Source organism: Mus caroli, unplaced genomic scaffold (genome assembly GCF_900094665.2).
Source record: "Mus caroli unplaced genomic scaffold, CAROLI_EIJ_v1.1 scaffold_18048_1, whole genome shotgun sequence".
NCBI lineage: Eukaryota > Metazoa > Chordata > Mammalia > Rodentia > Muridae > Mus > Mus caroli.
Genome location: NW_018389568.1, coordinates 1,316 through 8,882, shown reverse-complemented (window position 1 = coordinate 8,882; position 7,567 = coordinate 1,316). Strand labels below are relative to the sequence as shown.

General features: G+C 39.4%; 1 pseudogene; it reads right to left on the bottom strand.

Moving 5' to 3' along the window:
• Positions 1 to 362: 362 nt before the first annotated feature.
• LOC110288172 lies at positions 363 to 6,940 on the bottom strand (annotated as a pseudogene).
• Positions 6,941 to 7,567: the final 627 nt, after the last annotated feature.

Below are 7,567 nucleotides of genomic sequence, written 5' to 3'. Positions count from 1 at the left end.
GCCAGACAAGGCAGTTGTCTGCTACATGTGTGTTAGAGGGCCACAGACCAGCCCATCTATGGTTGGTGACTCAGTCTCTGTAATCTCTGAGGGGTTCATATGATATATTTTGATCATGTTTTCCATCTTCCCAATTCATTTAAGGTCCTCTCTTTTTCCCTACCAATACAATTTTATTATTAGTGTGTTCATTTCTTTCAAACAAACACACAAACATACAATAAAAGAAAAATAGGTAACACATGAGAACAATACCCTCCCAATAGAACAAAAACAGAAAACATCCAAATTCAAAGTAAACAAGCAAAAAGAAAGCCAAAAGAATAAACATTAATTTATTTAGTAAACATGGAGAAAGCAGGAGCTATCAAGTCAGAGAGAAGTAAAATCTTTTTAATAGAAAATCTTCAAGTCTTACAATAGTAACTAATGTATTTTGACTTATTTCATTTATAGTGCAACTTAAATTGATACTAGGATGTTAAGGACTAGCTATGTCAATGATCAAATGAGGGGATATGGGGTTGGTGATGACGTAAATAAAGCAAGCACATGTTCACACATTTGGTGGAAGAAGCAATCTGCAAAGAGTGAGCTCAACAACTTTATTTTCAGTTATCCTTTTAACATCATCTAAGACAAAGTTCTCTATGTTTGTAAAAGATTACCTGATAGCTAAAAGTAACAAATTTTCTAAAAACAATCACCAAAACCCATATTCTTCAAAAACAGAATCAAGCCATTACACAACAGGAATATACAACAGGAGTATTGATTGTGTATTCCTCTTTTGAAACTCACATCTAATGAAACATTTCTCACCTAACTTTCTTTCTTCTATTTTTTCCTTCATACTAATCCCAAAGCCACAATTCTTTCATCATTGATTAACAAAGTTTAAGCAAGCCAAGTCTACAGTAGCAACTTTTCTCTATACTTAGATGATGACCAATCTGTATTTACCAAGAAACATACAGTTTATCTTATATCTTATTTTTGAAGTTGTTCAGCCAGGCTGGCTAATCATCTATTCTCTATTCACTCCAGATAGTTCACAGGATCATTTGCACTCTTGAATGCCTCATGCATTTTCTTGAAATCCTTGGATGCTCTTTGGAATAAGTACAATGATAAGTCAATGATGTAGTCTCTGGCAAATGTATAGTCTCCCTCACAGGGTTCAGATTTCAGCTCATTTTCTATGATCTTCAAGATTTCATGAAAGTAATTCTGACTGTAATCATGCTTTTGCTTCCAAAGTTTTTTAGGGGTTTCAGTAAATTTATAAAGAATATTGTTAGTAGTGTCATCCATCCATGGATAATTTGTGATGAGGTTTTAAACTCTTTGTAAATACAACACGTTCTTTTTTCATTTGTATATGTTTGACATATTTGATTTTAAAAGTTTCTCGAGACTTTATTTTTAGTCTTTGCACAATAGTTTTCTCCTTTTTGAAATATTCCAGAAGGATATTTTCAGAATCTGAAAACAATGCTGGGCTCTGTGACATGAGGGTCATTGGAAGACACATTGTAGATCTACTTTTTCAAAGTAGACTGAAATTCTCTTCCAATTTTTTGTCACTTAATTCCTTACCAGTCTCACTTAAAGCTAACTGTCAGCTCCTCTCTAACAAGTGATTTTCATATTGTGATTTTTGGTTATCAAGAATTTCTTGGCTTTTCTGAAGACTGTTATGTTAATTGCATTTCCTTCTGACATCTGAAATAAGTGTGTCTTTAAGGATTAGTAGATTGTGTTCAAATTTTGCTTTCCACTGAACCAATAATTCACTATCTGGGTCTTCTTTAAAATATTTGTCAAATTCATGTTTGATGGTTTCATATTTTTTACCAAGTGGATTCTCCAGCAAATTAGATGTGAGTGTCGGGATTTTCCCATTTTGAATCTGATTGTCCAGCTGATTCTGTAAGTCCAGTACATGACTCCTCAGCTCCCAGGTCCAGTGGCTATACATGGTTTCCAGTTTGCTCATGGCTATGACCTCTTGCGTATTCCAGAAACTGAAAATGATGTTTTCACTGACAAGGGCTTTCTACAAATCTTGAACTCTGAATTTGAAATCTAAGATTTTCAAGATCTTTCCCCTAGATTCCGGCTGGGCAGTTGAAAGAATTGCATTCCTTAGTTCCTGGTCATTGTAGCTATAGTGAGGATTGGGACAGACGAGTGGGGGATTGCCATCCCAGAGGTAAGCAAAGTAGTAGACATAGCGATTGGCATCAATCTTAATTACATCAGTGAAGTGGGTTATGTTGGAACACTCTTCCAACTCTGCAGCCAATGCAACCATTTCATCCAGTTTCTGTTCAAGTCTCCTCTGCCTTTTCATAGTTTGGTCTTTTGCTGTAACTACTCCCACATTCTGATTGACAAAAAGGCAACTGGGGGAGATTTTTACTTGTTTCATTCTCAGAAATGCTTGAACAGATATTTCTAGGATGTCCTGAATGTCTGAGGGATTCTCCCCAAAAATATTGATCAGAGTCAAGTTTCCAAAGTCAATGACTAATGTTGCTGACTCATGGTACCAATTCTGAGATTTGTTGTTGAGTTTTGGAGCCCGAAGTCCTTCTGTGTCTACAAGAAGCACATAATCAAAGCCAAGTTCTTCTGTGAATGTCCTATTCGTTTATATGTTTCAATCTCACTCTTGTTTTGTTCAGTGCTTCGATTCCCTTTTTCTGTCAGATGATAGAATTCTTTGTCCTTCTTACACCAAAGGTGCCAAAGTCGTCTTTGAAGGTGTAGGTAATTTTCTTTTGTCTGAGATAATTTGTATTCCTCCAGAAGGGCCATTATAGTCTGAGGCATTTCTTTGGCTTGCTTGCAGTCTCTCTGTCTTTATCAATGAGGAATCCTTGTTCTTGAGCTGTCTGTGAACAGTCCTCTAAACTGAGAGCAGTATTAGAGAACTCTAGAAATTGTTTGATGGCATTGGTGAGCTCCTCTGTTAATTCTGCCTCATTTCTATTCTTGATGCCAATTCTCATTCTTTTACCAGAAGTATTTGCTATGGCCCTTTCTTTGTCATCAATCAAGCAAATCAAAAGTGTTGATGACTGCCAGAGGTGTCTGACAAGCTTTTGGTTTTCTTTATTGTTATCAGAAGCTGACATGAGGACCACAATGATAGAAGAGACATATTGGAAAAAGCTGAGTTGTTGGGTTTGTTCCTTGGCATCTCCAGGAAGATTAGTGAAAGTCAGACTCTTGTCAAACATGTCCTCACCTTGGCCAGCTGGACAGAACCAGCAGATTTCCAACACTCCCCACATCAGAACATACTGTTTGTTGCTTCCTCTGCAGTGTCTGTGAAAAAACACATCATGTTTACATTTACTGAGAAGAGAGTTCATGATCTGAGATTTGGAAGCAGAGAGGCCATTTCCAACCCTAATGAAGGACACTATGGGGGTAGAGACACGACACATCTGCTGATTTTGTGACTGTAGCTCTTGTCCTGTGGAGATTTACTTGTATCTTGCCAGCTTTTCTTACTTTAGAAACCTTCTGAAATGTCTTTTCAGCAGTAGATTTGCCCCAGGTGCAGAAGGCCTTTGTTAGCATGAGAGCCAAACCTGTGGAAAAAGTTTTCAGCCCTGTGCCTCAGTAAGGGTAGTCCATCTCGGTGGTCTGTAGTCTGCTCCAGGACTTCTTCGATACTTTTTATTTTCTGGAGAGCAACCTTGTAGAGTTGAAGATTATTGATGTGAAAATGGTAGGTAGCCAATAGAATGTAGCTGAACTTGGCTGAGCAACAATAAGTTTGCTCTGAATGTGATTGGTGGGTATCCTCAGATTCTTTATGTTTGTTTTGACCCATACATACCTGCTTCTTAAGTCCCCAACCTTGTCTTTAACTAAGGAGTTTGAACTGAAACCCATCCTCTCCACAATCTGTGTAAACATGGGTTGTTCTTCAAAAGATGAAAATTCCTTCGTTTTTATCTCCATGCAGGGTCTGGGTCAACAAGTGAGAACTGCTTAGGGACACTGAGTAGCTCTTCTCTCTTCTGAATCTGGCTTCTTGGGTGGCTGATCTTATAAATTCCCTGCAGGGCCAGCCCTCCAGATGCCCATCTTACCAGGTCTCCTTCTGAGAGGTTTGGACTGTGAGCCAGGGTCTGTTCAATGTGACTGAGATATCTCTCCATTATTTCAGTGATGTCTTTTAGGGGTACTTCAGGTATTGGCCAGCACTCCTCAGAGATCTCCATTGCTTGTCTCAACTCTGCTTCTTTTCTCCTCACTGCCTCTTCCTCTCTGTGCTTCCCTCCGACTGCAAGGCTCTCAGAGCCTGCAGTGCCTGGCCTGCCTGCCTCTGCCTGTTCTTTATCATCTCCCTTGGAGTCTCCTGCAGCTTTGAAACACTATTTGGCTGTGAGAGGTCTAGTAGCTTCTCCAGAGCCTTTTTCTCCCAAGTGTGCTGTCTGGGACCTCAGTTTCTGGAGATTTCTTTTGTCCAAATATTGTAAGGCCTTGCTAGAGGTCAAACCCAGGTCTTTTGGAAGCTTAGGCAGCCTGTAGTTTACAGATAGTCCCACTTCTGTCAGTCTCTTCTACTTCCTAGTTTAGGCTCATTAGGGATGTACTTTACTGTTGCCATGGCAGTGTGAGGAACAGATTATAGTTAGTTTTTTTCTGTGTCCTGACCTTAGGAAGTTCCCGCTATGTGGCCAGAAAAATTAATTACTCATATTTCAAATCTGTTAATCTTTTTCATCCCCTGTAATTTTTTAAGTGAATTTGGATACAAATTTGTGTGTGGGTATGTGTGTATGTTTGCGTAAGTGTAGCCTTTCATTGTGAGTGTTCTCAGCATGACCTCTTTTGTTAGATACTATATTGAGTTGCCACTTTTCCTGATTCCATTTGTTGTCAAGATAGCGTTCCTTTGAGTAGCCCTAGCTGTTCTGAAATTCAGTTTGTAGACCTGGTCCTGAACTTGGAGATCTCCTTGCTTGTGCCTCCTTGCTTGGGACTAAAGGTGTGCACCACCACTGCCTGACACTTTGCCTGATTTTAAAGCTTTCTCTTTGAAAGAATCAATTGATTTGAGTGAATTAATGTGAAGGATAGTATTTGATAACATACATGAGTTTTCTTGGTTGATGTTTTTAAAAACAATTGATATCATCTGTTGATTATGCTTTCCTTATTAATTTTTGTGAAACCATGTTGACTGGTTCTATTCCTATTGCTCTATCACTTTTTCCTTCCTCTTCAGACAGTGTTTGACTATGTAGCTCATGCTGGCCTGGAGCTGGTTATTTTGTCTAGACTGGACTCATACTCATGATTTTTTTCTTTTGCCTCCTGCCTGCTGGGATTACCAGTGTGCATCACCATGCCTGGCTCTGTCATGTCTTTGTAGGTTATTTCATAACATTACATTTCTCTCCTGGTATTTAGACACACTACTAGTTGTACCCTCCTTCAGCCTAGGCAGGCTGCATCCACCAATGAGACAGGGCCATCTGCTGTGCTGCTTCTCATCACTCTCCTTTGATGTTACACTGCCTGCCACCTGCCCTGAGGCCTAACCTGTTCTCCAAGATTTTCTGGAGTTTACTACAAACTGTGAATTTGGTGAGTTTCTGCTAAAAGGCTGTTCTGACAACTTCACATCTCTCCAAGATGCCTCCCAGGCTCGAACCCGGATATGAGAGCCACAGCCCAACCCCAACAACTAGTTTGTTTTGTTTTAGTAACTATTATCAACCTGGCTTTGAATTCAGAGATTATACATTCTGAGCAGTGGGATTAAAGGCATGTATTTTCATGACTGGCAAGATATCTTACTTTTGAAGATGAGATTAATGCTGTTATAAAAGAGCACATTTAGCTTCATTTGCTTTTTTTTTGTGATTGAGAGCTGGGGAGAGAGGTCTGAGTATTTGAACCTGAATTCAAATATCCACCCTTCCTGTAAATAGTTGGGCATGGCACCCAATGTGTCTGCCTGGTCAGATCCTGCATATTCTTCTCCAGGGTCAATTAGGATGAGTTCTTCTGCTCTTCTCTATACATCTCACCCCTTGATATAGTCTAGGACCCAAATCCTGTACTCTGGTTTAGTCTGGTCACCCCAGTGTCACAACTGATCTCTAGGCTTTCATTAGATCCTGATTTGCCTGCTTCTGATCACAGGCTTCTCTTACTCCACATCCAACTTCTCCACCCTTGCAATTTTTCTCCACGATTTTGTCAGGTGAGTCTGACAATCCATTCCTCCACACACTCTCCCCAACCCTCAGTTTCTAAACAGGACTTCACTTGTTCAACAGTTCTGGCAGGAACTAATAGGTAGGAGTTTACAAAACTAAAATGGTTTTGCACAGCTATAGAAATAATCAGGTGATGAGGAAGCCCTGAGAATGGGAGAGAATGTTTGCCAATTATATATTTTATTGGCTTACAATCACACTAGGCTCCTCCCAGGTACCTAGCAACAACAACCTAGCAACAGCTTACATCATCTCCATGTGCAGTCCAACCTGGTGTATAAGAGGGACTGGTCAGCTACTCCAGCTCTCACCTTTCATCCTCTCTCTCTCTCTCTCTCTCTCTCTCTTTCTGTCTCTGTCTCTCCCCTCTCTCCTTTCTCTCTTTCTTTTTCCTCTCTCCCATTCTTTAGTCTTTTTCTCCTCATGAGTTCCCTGATGGACTCTTTCTCTTCTGTCCTTCTCTGACCTCCCCTGTTCTCTGTCACTGTTCCTTTCTAAGTCCCCATCCCTTCACCACCAATATAAATTGTCTTTGTATTAGGTCTGTAGCACAGGTGGATTATTCAGGGGGACAACTTCCCTTCTGCTGCAATTATACCATCATTTTATAAAACACAGCACTTCTGAGTCTAGAAAACAAACAACTCTTTTAAAAAACGGGCTTGGGATTTGAACAGAGAGTTCTCAAAAAAAAGAAAGAAAAGAAACAAAATGACTAAGAAATATTAAAAAAAAAGTTCATTATCTCTAACAATTGGGCAAATTTAAAACAATTTTGATTATTTTAACTCTGTGTATGTAATAGCAATGAAAATGAGGCCATGAATTTGAAAAATCGCACAGAGAGATAGATATATAGGTGGGTTTAGAGGAAGGAAAGGGAAGGAGGAAATAATGTAATTGTATTATAATGTTAAAGATGAAAGAAACAAACAACATCAACAAACCAAATTTGAGATTTCATCTTACCCCATCCAGCATGGCAAAGATTAACAAAACAAGTTGCAACAAATGGTCAGTAGTGAGATATGGGGAGAGGAAAACTCTCATTTATTTATTGTGGGATTACAAACTGGTCTAGCCACTCTGAAAATCAGTGTGGAAAATATTTAATAAGCTAAAAGTTAATCATGGAGAAAGGGGACTTTCATTTGCTGATGTTGCGATTGCAAAAATGTTCCAGTCATTCTGGAAATCAGTGTGGAGAATCCTCAGGAAGCTAAAAGTGAGTCTACCATATGACCCAGCTGTGTCTCTCCTTGTATGCCTGGAGGACTGACATGGACTCCACAGGAATTTGCTCATTCATTGCA